Source organism: Giraffa tippelskirchi, chromosome 8, assembly GCF_054371585.1.
Source record: "Giraffa tippelskirchi isolate mGirTip1 chromosome 8, T2T-mGirTip1v1.2.pri, whole genome shotgun sequence".
In the NCBI taxonomy this organism is placed as follows: domain Eukaryota; kingdom Metazoa; phylum Chordata; class Mammalia; order Artiodactyla; family Giraffidae; genus Giraffa; species Giraffa tippelskirchi.
Window position 1 is genome coordinate 156,669,149 of NC_137282.1, and position 19,255 is coordinate 156,688,403.

Here is a 19,255-nt window from a genome sequence, read left to right on the forward strand (position 1 = left end):
TGAAGCTCCAATACTTTGGGCACCTGGTGCGAAGAGCCGACTCATTAGAAAGCAACCTGGTGCTGGAAAAAATTGAAATCAGGAGGAGAAGGGGATGATAGAGGACAAGATGGTTGGGTGGCATCACTGATTCAATGGACGTGAGTTTGAGCAAACTCCGGGAGATGGTGATGGACAGGGAAGCCTGGTGTGCTGCTGTCCATGGGGTCCCAAGGAGTTGGACAAAACTGAGCAACTGAACAACAACCACCCTTTTAATATGCTGTCTAGGTTTGTCATAGCTTTTCTTCCACAGCATATTAATTCCTGCACTCTTCCTACTTATCAGTAACTGAACTACGTAGAGTATTATGATTGTACTTTTGGTTTTTGTATATCTGATCATTTTTCCTGGAGTTCATTATTGCTTTACTTGTTGGTTATCTAAGGCAATGGCACCCCACTCCAGTACTCTTTTGTCTGGAAAATCCCATGGACGGAGGAGCCTGGTAGGCTTCAGTCCATGAGGTCACTAAGAGTTGGACACGACTGAGCAACTTCACTTTCACTTTTCCCTTTCATGCACTGGAGAAGGAAATGGCAACCCACTCCAGTATTCTTGTCTGGAGAATCCCAGGGACGGTGGAGCCTGGTGGGCTGCCGTCTATGGGGTCACACAGAGTCGGACACGACTGAAGTGACTTAGCAGCACGCAGGTAATACAAATTCATCCCCAAACACACCCAATAAAAGAGTAAAACCCCTTTTCATGTACTCAGATATGTCAGTTGAGCCTCTCAGTTCCATCTTTTTCTTGGAGTCAGTTCTTTTGGAACCTTCTTGTTTTTGCTTCATTCTGGACAGATTGCCCTCCAGGTCTGCTGCACAACTGTCTTCTTGAAATATTCCTCGTCTGTGATGGGAATATCTTTCATTTCTCTTATATGTTGGAATCCCTGTATCCTAGATCCCACAACTTCCTCCCTCCTGGGATACCTGCTTCTTTAGTAATTCCTCTAATGAGTTTATGTGAATCACTCTAGAAAGTTCAGCCTAGAATAGAACCTGGCATACTATATCCTGTAGACCAAATTCATGGCCTGTTTTGTATAATCCATGAGCTAAAAGTGTTTTTTTGCATATAAAAATGTGGCTAAAAATTAAAAAACCAACAAAGAATAGTATATGGCAGAGATGACATATGAGCCATAGAGTCTAAAATGTTTACTATCTTGTCCTTTGTAAGCGTGGGTGGGCATCATTCAGTTCACTGATGGCCCAGATGTATCAACGATGCAGAGAAAGGGTGAATTTTTGCTCTCTCTGTTGGAGCAGAGACCTCCATCTTCTTTTGCCCTTGGACAAGAACACACCTTAGTTTCAAGCCTTAAGACTCAAACTGAGACTTACGCCATCAGCTCCTTTGGTTTCCAGGACTTTGGACTTGGACTGAATGATGCCACTGACTCTTCTGGTTCTCCAGTTTGCAGACAGCAGTTTGGAAACTTCTCATCTTTCATAATGGTGTAAGCCAGTTCCCATAATAAATATCCTCTTGGGTCTGTTTCTCAAGAACCCTAACAGATATGTAAAGTTACTCACTGCTTTTGCCCTGTTACCTAACATTATAGAACCTTGTCCTCTGTAATTCCAAACTACCCCTCCTTGCTTATATACCGTTTACCCTCATTGCATTATATTTTTGTTCTTTCTTGTGTATTTTAACAAAATTAGAAATTATTATTGTCATTTCATGCAAGATCACTGCGTGTGTAAGTTGCTCATATACTTTATCAGTTTCTTTACTCGTCCTTTCTCTCTTCCATATATGATTGCTTACTCTTGCCTAGCACTTTCTTGATATTTTATTAAATATTATTAATGGAAAATGCTCGGTTTAGTTTTGCCTAAAAATATCATTACTAGATAGTTTTTCTGGGTATAGAGTTTTAGATCAATAATTGTTTTTGCATAGCACTTCGATACCATTCAAGCTGATTAGGCTCCTATCATTGCCAATGAGATATCAATTAATCAAATTGTTAATTTGTCAATATTGTGTTTTTCTCTTAGACAAAATTTCAGATTATTACTTAGTCTTTAGTGTTTGTCAGTTTTACTATGCTAAGTATAATTGCAGATGTTTTTATTTATCTTATATAGGATTCTTTGAACTAAGCTGGAAGCACAAAATTGGATAGCAAACATACATATGTGCCAGAATGTGGTTATGAATTCTTCAGGGAGATTTTTTTTTTGCCTTCCATCCAATGGGAAGTTCAGAACAGACACATTTCCTCAATGTCTCCTTTTATATGTGAATGAATATGCCTTGGTATGTCAGGTTCCAGTACTTGTTAGCTTACTATTGGCTATTTCATTTATGTATAAAAGTCATCTTTTTCTTAAGTGTTGGTACGTGCACTCCAGTACCAGAAATGGTTGTTTTGTTGTTAGCAGCAAGCGTCTTGAAAATTAGAGCCGAAAACCTTTGAAAGCTGATCTGAGGCACTTGTAGCTCAGGAAAGTATCAGCTTTGCCGGACGACATTCAGTCACATCCTTCCCCATGGAAATGACCTTCCTTTTTTTCATTAGATGTTTTATGAAACATGAAACAACCGGGTCACAAGGACAGTTCTGGAGAGCATTGTCATCAGTTTGAGCTATCGCTATTGAAACAGCCTCCAACCACCAACATCTTTGAGGTGAGACGTGTGAGGGACAGTGGGCCAGGCTTTCCTTTTTTCCTGCTGGTATTTGTTTTTGCCTCTGATGGTATTCCCTGCTCAGTAATATATGCTTTGACTTTATGACCTGTCTTCCTGCAATAATTCTTCGGTGGAAAAATCCAGTAATACAGCCAAGAGTTAGTTCTTCCTCTGGCCCCACGTGCCTGGCCCAGAGATTACAGTTTTTTGGGTTAACAAACACGTCTAGCTGGGTTACTGTGTTAGTCATTCAGGACGTTTTTCGGTGGGGCATCATCCTGTTTCCAAGTTCAAGATTTTGGTTAATTTATGGATAGTGGAGGATGAATATAACCTGACATGAATAGCAACCAAAGAGCTGGTATATCAACTTCTACCTTTTTGCAGTACAAGGCAAGGTAGTGGTGCTGTGAAAAAGCAAAAGCAGAATTGAAGAACCTGAGAAGATTTACTCTTTCAAGGGGTAGAGAAATCTTTTGGCTAAAATTATCACAGAGACTCTAACAGAGATGATCAAATATTGCGAAGACGAAAAAATAGCACTTGCTTGTTTGCTTTACTTGGGACTTTTGATGTAGTATATAGAATGATATAAGGCGTTAGACTGTGACAAGAAGATCCATGGGCATGTTTCTATTTGGTTTTGTATTATCTATGAGTCTTCAGCATATGTCTTGGTTTCTGCATATATAATATTATCAATTTTAGAGTATTTAAGAATTAAGTTTGACCTTCATGCACTGACACCTTTATGGGAATCTAAAACGTCAAATGGTGCAACCATGATTAAAAACAATACAGTAGTTCTTTAAAAATGAAAAATAAACTGCCGTATGATCCAATACTCTTACTTCTGGTTGTAAGAATAGTTGAATGAATCCAGAATAATTGAATGAAAAATCTTGGAGAGATAGATGTCTACCCATGTTATAGTATCACTATTGACAATAGCTCAGAATGGAAGTAACCCAGTGCTTACCAATGAATGAATAGAAAAACACAATGGGAGGGACTTCCCTGGTGATCCAGCATCAGCGTTTGTTGTGTGTCAGTCAAGGTTAGGCAGGACTAGGACATTTGACATTCCAGTAGAGGTTAAAATGTTCTTTCTAGTTTCCAATTCATCTTCCATCTTTGGATTTAACTGGATGTGGAGCAAGTTTTAAGTATGGAAGCTCTTATGTTTCCCCTAACCTCCAGAGGTTGAAAGAGTGCACGTGCTTTATAGAACTTTGGGGACTCTGGCTCCTAACTCACTGCCCTTAGTAACTCCTAAAACACCCCACAGCAGCTGGCTGCTATGCCTACCCCATGGTTGTCCCAGAAACGTTAACTCTCTTGCACAATAGACGTGTTCCTGAAAAGTTGTGTGTAATCTAAACCACATTTACATGCTAGACCAAAATTTATAGGAATCTTATGGTGAATCTATCATTACTGCCAAGAATTGGCCTCTCCTGCAATGTATTTATTTTGAAAACAGATTTTCTGATATCAGAATTTACATATAGTGAGGTTTACCTGCCAATGGCTTATAGTACTCTAAACTTCCTTTTACTAAATGATAAGGTAAAAGAGTTCCCACAGTCTGGGGAATGGCAATACTTTTTATAAATAGTAAAGGGAGGGCTTCCCAGGTGGTGCTAGTGGTAAAGAATCTGCCTGCCAATATAGGGGATACAGGAGACTAAGTTTCCATCTCTGAGTCTGGAAAATTCCCTGGAGGAAGAAAGGGCAACCCATGCCAGTATTCTTGCCTGAGAAATTCTGTGGACAGAGAGCCTGGCCTTCTCAGTCTATGGGGTTGCAAAGAGTTGGACACGACTGAGCACTCACAGTGGTGAAACCTAAAAATCAAAACACCAAAAATTTTGTAAGATGATGCTTTGTCATTAACAAAAGGCTGAATCTGGCGATCACAATAGAGCATCTGCGAAGGGCTCATTTAGCCATACTTTTTTGTGTGTGAAAACAGAATTAAGTCAAACCACATCACTGCATACTAGAAATTTTTGAAAACACAGTGGAACATTCCAAGATAAAATATTAGGTCATTTCAGGGCTTGAGGTGGGGTGCAGTGAGCTACATTGGTCCTCAAATTTTTTTTTTTTTGAGGGCTAAAATATGTGTTTGAGTGGGAAGAACATGAGAAATTGTATCAGGAATCATAGATCAGTCATTCAAAAAGTATTATGTGCCTATTGTATGCTTGGCACTGTGTTAAATCTGGAGATAATAGTAGAAAAAAAAACAGACGAATATCCTGCCTGCATGGAGCCCGCAATCTTGACTGTAAACCTTGGTCTGATCTACTAAGTGAAGTGAAGTGAAAGTCGCTCAGTGGTGTCCGACTTTTTGCAACCCCATGGACTATGCAGTCAATGGGATTCTCCAGGCCAGAGTACTGGAGTGGGAAGCCTTTCCCTTCTCCAGGGGATCTTCGCAACCCAGGGATTGAACCCAGGTCTCCTGCACTGCAGGCAGATTCTTTACCAGCTGAGCCACAAGGGAACTGATCTAAACTAGGGGAGGGTGATTTTGGTCTAGTCATTTATCTGTCTGGTGCTTAGTTTTTGCTCATTTGTAAAATGAAGTGGTTAGATTAGATGACCTTTCTCTGTCTTTTATAGCTCAAGATTCTTTGTCTTCGATTATTTAATCACAGACTCTTTGATACTGCAAAAGATCTAGAAGGTCCAGAGCTTCTAGTTTTAGGGTACCAAACTGATTGCAAGGGGGAGACTGAGAAATTGATGGTAGCACTACATTTCTACAGGCAAGATGGTGTTTAATTGCGATCGAGTGCCATTAAAGATGATACACAAGCAGAAATCAAACCAAGGCTCTCGTCCCCAGCCACCTTCTTAGCACTGCTGCTTCTTTCTACCCTCTTTTTCTTTATTCCCACTTAGTATGTGAAACAACTATATTTGAGAAGATTAACACTAGCAAAGTCAGAGCTACTTCAAAGCAGGAGAAAAATGAACTCGTTCAGCTCCATTTTGGGGGATAGAGTGGGAAGAAACAGGGGTGTGCTCCAACTTCAGAGTCTATTAGCGAAGAGAGAGGGAAAGCCAACACACCCCGACTCTGTGTGTTCTTGAGAACTGTCCGGACCCAGGACGAGAGCAGGAGGCCCAGGGAAATTTCAGACAGGGACTGCACTTTTCCTTCCTGAGGTCTACAGTAACATCAGGCCAAAGAGACCTGAGAGAATCTTCTGAACCTAGACGCCATTTATGTTGGTAGTCATAATGCCATCCAGTTTTATCCTAGTTGGAGGAGAACTTCTCTGGTTTTTTAAAGACTGCAGGAAGGTGATAATGAGGATGGTAATTACATCCTTAACCATTTATTTTTGGTATTGGGAAAGGCTCCCTATTTCAAATCTCCTCCTCTTTTGTTGATCCCCATTCTGTAATTCCCTTCTGTTTTCTCCTTCTGCCATTTGCTTTACTGCCTGAAGAAAAAGAACCCACCATACCCTTCCTTTCTAGTTAAGCATTGTACATGGCTCTTTGGAAAAAGTTCCACAGCTGTGCATTGTTAATCTAGAGAAGGCGTAGAATTCATTGTAAACTCCGAATGATTTTCTCCTGTCCTGTGATTTTCTGTTTGTGTGCATTGCCTGGAACATGTCTGTAAATTCTTCACTAAATTCCTCTCCCACGTTGAATAAAGTCATTCTGAATTTTAATTTTCTCTGGGTCAGCCTGGGGTCATCTATTAACTTAATGAACTCAAATATGTTCTTGGTGCCATCCCTGAGTTGTTGCTGAAAATATGAAACCCCTACAGACCTAGGACCTACCCAATAGATATCACTCCTTCACATTATCACATTTCCTTCCTGGACTCATTTGCACTTTATAGCTCTCTTGTTTAGGAATTGCATTGCTAGTCCCTAAGGCTGCGGACATCTGTTTTCTTAACATTAATTTCATGTTCCTTTCCATGTCCCCCAGGTCCTTCTTGCAAAGGATACGCCTTGACACCAGGGAGCACAGTCCTTAGGATGGACGTGATGGTTGGAAAACGCTTATTTTTAATTCTTTCAAAGGTTTGTGCAAACTTCTTTAAATCTGTGCAAATATCACTGGTTTGCAGAGATTCGCTTGGGACTTTTTATGGAGCCTGCTAACAGTTTCTGCATAGAAAAAGAACATTGCGTTATGTTTGTGTCTCTTAAAATCCAAAAGGATGAATCAGCTCTACATAATATTTAATAAAAACAGCAACTCATTAAAGAGCGGTTACTTCTAGGCAATACTGTCTGGAAAATCATTTTGCCTTTGCCAGTTGAAACAGAATGCTTTGTTTTAGACAGTGGCTCCATTCTGTCCCTTTGGTCAAAGCTTAGCAAGCTGACAAGTATCAGACAGGGTCAAAAGAGAACAGTAAATTATCTAGGGTTCCCAGTTGGGCAGATGGTGCTTTGGATGACTTGAATGGGCTCCCTAACCTGTGAATACCTGCTGCCCATTTTGATAGCAATGAAGATATTTCTGATAAATTCCTCTCAATTTAGCACCAGACTTAGAACTCAAATAGAAGTCCTACATTTACTTCAGCTGGTACTTCATTAGAGGTTGCTCAAAACCAGTTAATAGTAAGCTTGCATGCAGACTTGAAGGTATGGGAACCAAGGCTCAAAGAAACTAAACAATGATTTAAGTACATCCAGTGAGTTATCAGGCAACCTAGGAAATGATGGGCTTGCCTGGTGGCTCAGATAGTAAAGAATCTGCCTGCAGTGTGAGAGACCCAGGTTCACTCCCTGGGTTGGGAAGATCCCCCGGAGAAGGGAATAGCTATCCGCTGCAGTACTCTTGCCTGGAGAATCCCATGGACAGAGGAGCCTGGCCAGCTGTATATAGTCCATGAGGTCGCAGAGAGTCGGACACGACTGACTGACTGACACTAGGGAATAAACACAAGTTTCTTGCCTCTTAACACCCAGGTCACCATCTCGCTGGCTTAGGGTGTCGGTGAGACAGGTTTATCAGGGTTCGGATCCCAGCTATCACTTGACGATAACGTGACCTCAGGTAAGACATCTCTCTGAATTTCTGTTTCCCTACCAATTAAATTGTAGTTAACCCTCTCTCAGGGAGTTGGCATGGAGACCAACAAAGAAATGATGTACCTTGAGGACAGTGTGTGGAACACAGCTGGGTACACAATAAACAGTAGCGATTCCATCAACACTCCTTTTTACATATTTTCTTCAGTGATTTCCTTTAAAGGTGAAATATATAAATAAACAAACTCCAAGCATCACTAATTTCCAGGTGTCTAATTCTACATACACCAAAGAGACAGGGGCTATTGAGCTGGGGACCTTGCAGTGAGAACAATCTACCTTGATCTTGGACCCAAATGCAAGCCTGATTCAGAGTCGATGTGAGAAAGCATAGCTTCTGGGGTCTCCCTCTTTCTCTGTCTTTCTCTTTTTGTCTTTTCCCTCATGTTCTCATGTCCTAAGTTTCCAGTCACTACTCACTGCTGATATTATATTGTCATACTTAGTTTTCTTTATTTTTTTCTCCCATGATATACATTCATTATATATGCTTTTCATGTCTGAACTCTTTTCCAGTTTTTGTTCACTCTCTGTAAATATATTAAGCCATAAATGGTGAGGTCATGATGTTGGGGTTCCATATCCTAGAGAAACATTTCACACTTGGTATAAAGAATCATCTTATTAGCAATTTATATTCTTGGGCTCTAATCCGTATCTAATAAGTCAATCTGAAGTGAGGGGTAGGTGAGCAAGTGTGAGAGTTTATACTTTAAAAAAATGCCCCCAAATAATCCTTCTGATCTAATATACTTGTGGCCAGGTGACTTTACACAGTTTCCTGGACCCAGGCAGCCATCACTAACATCATAAGTCAGAAAGAGCTGAGTGAGAAAGTGTGTTCTTTAATGCATATCCTATGGATTTCTGTTTGGAGGAATCATCTTATTTTTTGTACAGTATGTTATGGAAGCTTTACAATATACACCTGGTAATACTCAAAAGATTTTTATTTTTTACACTTGAAATTTTTTTAGATTCTTATTAAAGAAGGTGCATTTAAACCATAAAAACCAACCAACCATTTTTCTTACATTCTAATTGGTCCTTTACTTGTTGCTGTTGTTCAATTTAAGATGGTTTTTCCAATTGCTGGCTTCCATCTTGGTCGCCATCTCCTCTAGAGAAGACACAAGTTAAAACACGGTGGGTCCCAGTAGAATTTAAAACTTCATTGTCCTTTAGCTTTGTGCCTAAAAATCCACTGGATAATGATGATTTTCATAAAGAGACACTATCTCCTTAGAGGTGTATTTAAAGTTCTTTTGAGAAGTTGTCCGTCACCTTTTTTTTCACGTACATAAAATATCCTGAATATTTTGTAAAGTTAGTTTCCTTGCTTCATGTCAGATTCAAAATTTTCACACCCAGCTTTGAGGGGGAAAAGATATAACTCCAATTTAAATCAGTTAGAGTGGATTTTGAGAGACAGCCTGCACTATGTGAAACCTGTTTTCACCCTAAATAAGCTACCTCAATGGTTGACTAAAGCTCATCTTGTCAGTGAGAGGTACTGAACCTCAAAAAGGAAGCCCCCACTCAGCTGCTTTTGATGATGGATAATTAAGAAGAGTGCATTAAAGGCCATTGTCAGTAAATTGATAAGGGTCAGTGCAGAGAAGCAGAAGCACATGGAAGCAAGCCAGTCTGTTTAGCCAACATGAGCTATGTTAACCAAATACTGTTCTGCTGGGAGAGCCAGAACAATAGAGGCGCTCGCCCTGTGGGGCCGACCACACACACCTGGGATGCCGTGTCGGCAGCTCAAGGAGATTCCGTTCACACGTGTCACCAAATAAAGAGCTTTAATTTCTGAACATTTCTAGGAGTCAGCTCATGCCGTTTACTCCAGCGGGAATGGCAATCAGCCATACTGGAGAATATTAAACAGTTCTTTCCAGTCTCAACAGTGCCTTATTGTCTCAGCATAAAAACATTCGTTTAAATATTAAACAGTGAAATCTCGCCTGGTCATTAAAACCCGTAAAGAAAAAGAACACAGCGGAAATTGGTTAATATAATAATCTTAGACTTTGGCCAAGTGAGTGGCTAGAATGCCATTTGTCTTGGTGGCATGTCACCCACCCAGAGGAAGCTCTGAACATCACAATCCCAGTTTCATTCTCAGACAATGTTTACAGCGCTCTTGTGATACGTGCTTTTCTTCGCATAAAACGTGCAGATCTGAGCACAATCATTTTCAGCTTTCTCAAAGGCTGCCTTAAGGAACAGTGAGACAGGATTCTTAATTTCTCTTTCTTTTGAACAACATTGTGACCTCTAATGCAATTAATTATTGAGTAAATTGCTACCAACTTTATTTTTTTTAACTATTTTTTATTGGAGTATAGGGCTCCCCTGGTGACTCAGATGGTAAAGAATCTGCCTACAGTGCAGGAGATCAGGGTTTGATCCTTCAGTCGAGAATAGCCCCTGGAGAAGGAAATGGAAACCCACTCCAGTATTCTTGCCTGGAGAATTCTATGGACAGAGGAGCCTGGCAGGCTGCAGTCCATGGGGTGGCAAAGAGTCAGACACAACTGAGCGACTGACACACACAAGTCGCTTAACGATGTTGTGTTAGGTTCTACTGTACAGCAAAATGAATCAGCTACACGTATGTGTATAGCCCCTCTTTTTGGGATTTTCTTCCCCTTCAGGTCATCACAGAGTATCGAATAGAGTCTCCTGTGTTATACAGTAGGTTCTCATTAGTTGGGATTCTTAATTTCCATTGACCAGGCACAGCGTTTGATCTGGGAAAGACAGAATAAAAATAATCGTTAAATCATATGTAACTCAGTCAAAAGTTATCAGGATGCTTTAACAAAAAATTCAGTTCCATTCCAAAGTATCAGCAGATATCCACAACGAGCTTAGCTTCTGCTTAACAGGGAGTAGGGAAGGGAAGGTATGGAAGAAGTCTTCTCTAACACACATGCCACACATTATCTGCCCAGATGAGATGACACCTCGGTTACTGTGTCATCCTGATCCTAATGAGTTTTTCCTGAAATGGCTTTACTAATATGGCTTTCCACCCCTGCACCCGTCCCTATACGTCCCCGAGAGTCTTTCAACCACTTCTGTCAAATACAATGTTGGAAAGAAAGATGTCAGGCTGCGCTTTTCAGCCAGTGACTTCCCCAGATTTCTAACTCTTTCCCCCAAATTCGTGGTAGTCTCTGTAGAATGAAATACTGTCACCAGTTTCCTCATAAAAACTTGATGGTTTCTTTAAACACCTTAAAAGTAGTCATTCAATAGATAGTATATAGAAGGATGGTTATTTTGTTAAAAGCACTTGATATTTTTGCATTGTAATCTGATTATTTGGATTTAATATGAACATATTTTTCTAGCAAGCTGTCAAATTACATTTGATAATATCCTGTTAGCAGTGGTGTGAATTTATTTTGTGATGCAGATGAGGTTTGATGCCCCAGTCTCCTTCATTTAAATGGTGATTTACTGAGCACCTGCCATGTGACAGGCACAGTCCCAGGGATTAACTATGACAAAACCAAAGGTCTCAGGAGACTGTGGCATCATGGAAACCAAAGGAAGAAGGAATGTCAAAGAGACTAGAGCAAGTATCAGTACACCAGATGCTGCTGCTAGTAAGTCATGGAGTGTGAGGATTAAGAGTTGAATATGGATTTAATGACAAGGTTATTGCTGTTCCTTTGAGAACAATTTTAGTAGAGCAGTTGGAGTGGCAGTTGGGAGGGTGAAGACCTGATTTGAAAAATTTTAAAGGGAACAGAAAAGAGAAATTGGAGAAAGTTCTGAAGGCATTTTACTTTAAGGACCTATTAAGAAGCAGGGCCGTAAAGAGAAAGTTTAGTCAAGAGAAAGATTTTTTTTGTGTGTGTTTGTTTTGTTTGTTTTAAGATGAGAGAAAATAAAAGCATGTTTGTAAAGCTGATGGAAATTAATCAGTTTTGGAAAAAGAAAGATGGTGCAGAAAATAGAGGAACAATTGACTTTTATTCCTTGTATGATTGCTTGTAGATTCAGATGGAGAAAAATGCAAAAGTGATCTAATAAACTAAGAAGGAGAGATACAGTGCTTATCATAAAACCATAGCAAGTAACTGAAGTTGTACGAACAGAGGATTGTAAAGCAAAATTAAAACGTAAACCATGTTTTATTATGAATAAATCTACTGAGTGCATAACCAGTATGAAGCTTTTAACTGCAACAAATGGAGCTATACTCTAGAGATTGTATTGAATACAATACAATACAATACAATATTCTCACAAGATTTTATTTATCCAGGATGTTTGGGGAATGGGATGTTTTGGCTAAGAGAATTGTACTAAGTTTACCCAAAGTGGATGTGAATGGTGTGAAAGATACTTAATTCTAACACTTCATCAAATAGACTTGAATCTTTTACGGTTTAGATGATACGTTAAGAAGTTGCAGTGGGTCTCAGGGTTACTATTATGAACACCTTGAAATATAGAGTGTGTATAATACAAAGGCAGACAGATTCATTTAACACTAACACTTTTATACTAATCTGTAAAAGGCCAGATAGTAGATAATTTCAGCTTTGCATGACATGTGGTCTCCATCATTATAGCTTGAATGTAACCATAGACAATACACAAAGGAATGAGTGTATTCTGATAAAATTTTATATACAAAGGCAGACAAAGACTGGATTTGGACCATGGGCTGTAGTTTTCCAATCCCTACTCTGGAAAATGACAAAGAGATTCCTTAATGTTAGATAATGTTATATTATGGTTAAAGCTTCACATCCTTGGGGAGCCTTTGGTGTCACACCTTTTTGGAAGTTGTACATCTGACATAAGTAAATCCCTGACGTGAAAGACTGAGTGAGTGAAAGCGTTAGTCACTCAGTAGTGTCCAACTCTTTGAGACTCCATGGACTATAGCCCACCAGGCTCCTCTGTTCATGGAATTCTTAAGAATACTGGAGAGGTAGCCATTTCCTTCGCCAGGAGATCTTCCTGACCCGGGAATCGAACCTGGATCTCCCACATGGCAGGCAGATTTTTTTACTGTCTGAGACACCAAGGAAGTATTATAGCATTAAGTTCTCAGGTTTTAGAGCTAGTGAAAGGTGATTTGGGATGATCTCAAGTAAGTTGCTTAATCTCTTTAGGTCTTAGGTTTCTCATCTGTAAAATGGGGATTAAGATCTATTTCATGAGGTGTTGTGAAGAGTTATGAGGGTTTTTTGTCATTATTGAATGTTTATTTTACTTACATCACCTTGTTTCCCTGGATGCTGGCTCTTTGTCATTCATGTTGAACACAAAGTTTTTCTCTTAGAATTTTTCTGTCTGTTACTTGGATGCCACATAGGTGGAGGTTCATTGCAGATCTCTTAGAAAAGATATATCACTCCCAACTCCACCTTCCATCTCCCCAGATCTCTTCTTTTTATCTTGATCTTCTAGATCTAATGAAAAATTTTAGTCTTAGTGTGGAAGTTTCTCACAGTTAGTGACAATGTCTCTGAAAGAGTTCTTTGGTTCACTTGCATGACAAACTATTAAAATCAAAATCCACATTCAGAGTCTTCCTTTGTCTAAGCCACTGTATTGAGATGTGGCAACTTGAGATGGAGCTAAGGGGTAGAGGAGACTGTTTGTAAAAGTGACACTGGTAGGTTGTATGAATTACAGCTGCCTTCTTTGCACTTGGATCTGTCTGGACATAAAACACTAGATAAATGAATGTTCACATTTTCATGGCTTCTAGAGTGTCTGGAGATTTGGTGAGCCACATGTTGCCCAGCTGGAGAGGACTTGGCACATCTTGGTCTAACTTAACCCTATCAAGTGCTGGAGGCTATGGGGAGAATCAGTTCCAATAAGTGAAGAAAACCCAACTCCCCTTGCCTTTCTATGTCAGGTACCCACCCCATTCAGCACTGGGAGTCCTTGCCACTCAGGGAGCAAACGGGCAATCCCTCTGAACTCACTGGGCCCATAATGAGTCACATCTAGAAAACCGTTACTTTAAGCCAGGATACAATTCATAAGATGCTATAGAAAATGCTATTTTTGTCCCCATGTTACAGATAAGGAAACTGAAGTACAGAGACATTCATGATCTTAACATGTTAAGGAAGCCTTTGATTACCTCCTTCCTGTTCAAGATCATACCTTTGAGGTCATTACACCTAATGGGTCAGTTGCTTCCTCTTGAATTCTGTTGTGCTTGCAGATTTCATTATAACTGACTGTTACCTTGGGCTTAGTATAGTGTCTGGCGCTTGTTAAGGGTTCTGTCAAGTTTTGATGAGTACATGTAAGAATTGATTAGTCGCTAAGTCATGTCTGACACTTTTTTGACCCCGTGGACTGTAGCCCACCAGGCTCCTCTGTCCATGGGATTTCCCAGGCAAGAATACTAAAGTAGGTTGCCATTTCCTTCTCCAGGGGAATCTTCCCAACTCAGGGATTGAACTTGCATCTTCTGCATTGGCAGGCAGATTCTTTACCACTGGGCCACCTGGGAACCTCCATATATAAGAATAAATGGCATCAATGATATTAAGTAAAAGTACCCATGCAAGAAGAGGTGGCTGAGGTCATATTTAAAATAAAGAAGAATACTTGTCTTAAACTCATTGACATACATACATTAAATGTGTACAGATTTTTGGCATGCCTGCCATACCTCAATAAAAATAAAGAGCCATTTCCCCAAGGAGACTCATTGGTAAACAGTACATTTTATTTCGATTGTGTTCAGTACTTCCCAATCCCACCCATGGCAAAACTCTATTACAAAATAAACAAACTCAGAAAATGGCAAAAAAACAGCAAGAAGAGGGGCTAGTAGGGACAGAGGGAAGAAATTACCCCAAGCCTTTTTGTGTTGTTCTTTCCTCTTTAATTCACTCATTTTTTCCAAGTTATTTCTCCTTCTAAGCAAACGAACGAAGAGGCTCATCGCATTTCCCTCCTGTTGTTACTTATCTAGATGGGTGGTAAGTCCATTGGGTAGAGGTCACGTCTACACTATACAAACCTTTCAAAAATATTTACATTATAAGTGGAGGCCAATCCCTGTTCACAAGCCTGACCCCCCAGAGAAAAAAATGCAGAGTCTGTAAGAACCAACCAGCCTCCTCCACATGTGCTCAGGTTAAACTTTTCATCCTGAAGCCAGACCACAAAGAGGAGAGTGCCCAGAAGCTTCCTGGAAATTGGGCAGCACTGAGATGACCTTGAGTCAGCGTTGCCTTGGAGACCGTTGCAATGTGTTGGAATCAGCTGTGGGGCTGTGTCTCTGCTGGGGGTTGACCTTGCCAAAGGGAAGGGAAAGGTCAAGAGGCTTCAGAAGAAACATTTCTGTGTGGCATATTAATTTGGGAAAATATGTTTACACATTAAACCTCTTCTTTTGGTGTTTCCATTTTGCAACTAAATGATCTCTTCTAAGTTACAGCACAGTTAACTTCTGTTCTCAGAGAAGTCTTACATTATGCCAGATGGGAAGGGCAGCTGTGACTGAAAACGATATTTCCATATCTGTGAGTTAGGCGTTAGGGATATGATCAGATGTCAAGGAGAGAGCTTAGCTTGCCTTTCATGCCAAGCCAAGACTGGTGCTCTCTATCCTTTCCTTCTACACCATGGAAAGAAGCCTGGGGACTTCCTTGGTGGTCCAGTTGTTAAGACTTCATCTTCCAGTGCAGGGGATGCAGGTTCAATCCCTGGTCAGGGAGTTCTAAGATCCCACATGCCAAAAAGACCAAAACATAAAACAGAAACAATATTTTAACAAATTCAGTAAAGAACTTCAAAAATTGTCTACATCAAAACAAACAAACAAACTGAATCTCAGCACAGTCATACTTCTGTTGGATCTAAAATTCTACTTCCTTTTCCCCTGCCTCAAATGAAACCTTGGAAATCACAGCCTCGCTGGCTGTAAGTGGACACTTGGATGCTTATTATTTATTTTTAAACATCATTTTTACTCTAAGGGGAGCACTTTCCCTCCCAGTCATTTCAGATAGGATTCCTGAAGGGGATATGCTTTCATTCTTCTCTTCCTACAGGCGTAAACATTCAGTATTTTAAACTTGAAACATACAATGTTATCTACTTCTGGTGTCTTATGTAACTTTTCAGGAATGTTGCAAGACTTTCCCGGCTTCAGTGAGGTTGGGATGGGGAAAGGGGAGAAAGGGGGCTGAAGGTATGGGGGGAGAAAAAAAAAATCAAATGTTTCCATATATCATGGCATTGGCTGTTTGTGACAAGAAGTTATTGCAATTAAGATACAAGCCGGATGTGTGGGCTAAACACTCAGCTGATATCACAGGCATTTATTGATAATGAAGACTTGGAGGAAGGGAACTGGAAAATTGCTGTCTTTAGTGGTTTCCGAGGCAAGAGGACAACAAACCATATGGATTAATCAAAAAAAAAATTACTTCACCTTATCTAGGAGAAGAGAAAACTGTTTATTTTTCCGCAAAAGGAATGTTTCTGTCAAGTTTGAAGTGTCAGTCTTCTAGGTTTGGGCTTTACATTGTACAGTTCACTGCATAAGCACATTGTCTAGCTTTAAACAATTTGGAGTTGCTGAATGACCTGGCCAACAGCCCCAGCTATAAGCAACAGGAGAAAAACATTCCAGTGAGATTACATCCAGAAAGTCTTGGCTATCTGGGCCACTTTAACCCAACTAAACCTGAATTTACCTATCAGGAGAATAGGTAAATATCTCCAGAGACTTAACTTTGAGTTAAGTTAAGCAAAATGGGTTTCACTTGAAATCATGCTACTTTCAAGCAAGACATTGTCAGGGAAAAGCCTAAAGAAAAACGTTCCAGAATGTCCTTTGGAAATGCAGTCCTAAGTTAATGGAATAATTAGTGAAAATCAGAACCCTTAGGAGACTAATTTAAAAGTGAAATATAAGAATAGAGTATCTTAGATAAACGCTAAGCAGAGAGTAAAAAAAATCTGGAAATATTAACATCACGTACAGAAAAGCATAATGACAGAGTCGAGAAAGAGCGTGAAACTTTCTGGAGGGCTAAACTTCAAGATCTTGTATAAAAAATACTAAATGGTGCATGTGAAATGAGCTTTCATAATTAAACCATATCTTCTTTGCCTTCCTAAAGAAGGCACTTAGGAAATTTCCACATTTCATATTTTTCTTGGCTGAGTATGTTGGTCAGTACTATGTATGTTCAGTATATTATCATTTATGGCATGAATAAGAAAATCAGGTTGCTTATCACCAATACAACAAAAATGAAGATGCTTCCTTCAAGGGTGCTGACGTTTATGAAAAATGTTGGTCTTCTGGGTTATTGAATTATTCCACACATGGTTTCATGATTAGAACAATGGGGCAATATCTCATTGGGATTTTTATCAAACTCTAAATAGCCCAAATCTAGTATGCATCAGCTCAAATACTCTTTAGAAATCACTCAAGTAACTTGTTTGGGTTAGAACAAATCCAAAGTAACAGATAGAATTTCAGGAAGACCTTCCAAACTAACTGAAGGTTAGGGAATTTAGATGAGTGGTGTCAGCTCTAAAGATTTATAAAATTTTAATATCAATTCTGGGGCTTCTCTGGTAGTAAAGAATCTACCTGCAATGTAGGAGCCCTGGGTTCAATCCCTGGGTCAGGAAGATCCCCTGGAGAAGGAAATGGCACCCCACTCCTGTATTCTTGCCTAGAGATTTCCAGGGACAGAGGAATGTCAATTCTACTTGCAGTGAAGCCTATGTTGAATTTACCTGAGTCATAGAAAAGTATGATGCCCACTTAGAATATGAAGTGCATATCTATCAGAAATAAATAAGCTCCCTAGGTATCTGGAGAACTCCTCACAGGAAGGCACTCAGGAGAGAGGACCTGTTGATACCCCGTGCTCTTTGTGAAGGGTGGATTGTTTTCCTCTAGCATTGCTTTCCCTCTTTCCATCAACAAGTTCTAATCAGGTAACCAGATATGGTATTTTATATCTGACAATCAGCTGACAAACAGGTTTATGCAATAGACGCATATGAAGAAAATAACTTTCTTGGATATAAAGAGATTCATGTGTGTTGTAGACCAATCAAAAGACCCGATAAGTGGGACACAGAATCTTAATGCAGCTGCATTCTGATGAGGCCCTCTGTTTCCCTGGCAACAGCAGCTCTGCAGATACCAACCTTAGGTTCCCTCTAACGTTACAGAGAAGAACACATAAGCGACCGTAGAGGGCCTTTTATCTGAGTGTTTACAAAAATCTTCCTATAGTTCCCCTCTTTCAGGGGAAGAAAGAGAAGATTGATAACATTTCCTAGGTATGGAACACACAATGACACAGTTTAGAGGCTCTTATCCCACCGTGTCTCTTCTAGTATTCCTCGAGTGTCTTCAGAGGATTCTTATGGAAGTTTCCAAAGCCAAATTACCATTAAATGGGCTAACTCATTAGTGAAACCCATGCCGCTGGCCATTTACACATGTGTATGTGGTAAAGAATCTGCCTGCAAATGCAGGAGATGAAGGAGATGTGGGTTCAATCCCTGGATCAGGAAGATCCCCTGGAGGAGGAAATGGCAACCCACTCCAGGATTCTTGCCTGGAGAATCCCACGGACAAAGGAGCCTGGCGGGCTACAGTCTGTGGGATCACAAAGAGTCAGACATGACTGAGCATGCATGCATGTATGCAGACTGGCCCAGAGGTAGGAACTTACGGACCTCTTGGGTGGCTCTAGCGGCAAAGAATCCTTCTGCCAATGCAGAAGACATGAGACGTGGGTTCAATCACTGAGTCAGAAAGATCCTCTGGAGGAGGGTATGGGAACCCACTCCAGTGTTCTTGCCTGGAGAATCCCATGGACAGAGAAGCCTGGTGGGCTACCGTCTGTGCGGTCACAAAAGTGTCGGACGTGATAGAGACTGAGCACAGGACACGCTCTTCAGGAAACAGAGGGCGGGGAAGACCCCACAGCGGTCCGATCAGTGTGTTACTTCCTCTTTCATACCTAACACGATTTCCGGAAAAAAAACAGAGAGTGGGGAAGACGCCACAGCGGTCCGATCAGTGTGTTACTTCCTCTTTCATACCTAACACGATTTCCGGGAAAAAAACAGAGAGCGGGGAGACCCCACAGCGGTCCGATCAGTGTGTTACTTCCTCTTTTATACCTAACACGATTTCCAGAAAAAAACAGATGGTGGGAAGACCCCAGAGCGGTCCGATCAGTGTGTTACTTCCTCTTTTATACCTAACACGATTTCCAGAAAAAACAGAGAGCGGGGAAGACCCCACAGTGGTCCGATCAGTGTGTTACTTCCTCTTTTATACCTAACACGATTTCCAGAAAAAACAGAGAGCGGGGAGACCCCACAGCGGTCCGATCAGTGTGTTACTTCCTCTTTTATACCTAACACGATTTCCGGAAAAAAACAGAGGGCAGGGAAGACCCCACAGTGGTCCGATCAGTGTGTTACT

At 40.5% G+C, this 19,255-nt stretch overlaps 1 long non-coding RNA gene across 1 annotated transcript; it reads right to left on the minus strand.

Moving 5' to 3' along the window:
- Positions 1–14,481: 14,481 nt before the first annotated feature.
- Positions 14,482–18,641, minus strand: LOC145518804 (uncharacterized). Its single transcript, XR_014063307.1, has 3 exons — positions 18,499–18,641; positions 16,217–16,388; positions 14,482–15,499 (listed from the first exon to the last, which is right to left on the minus strand). It is a non-coding gene; the product is annotated as an uncharacterized LOC145518804 (long non-coding RNA).
- Positions 18,642–19,255: the final 614 nt, after the last annotated feature.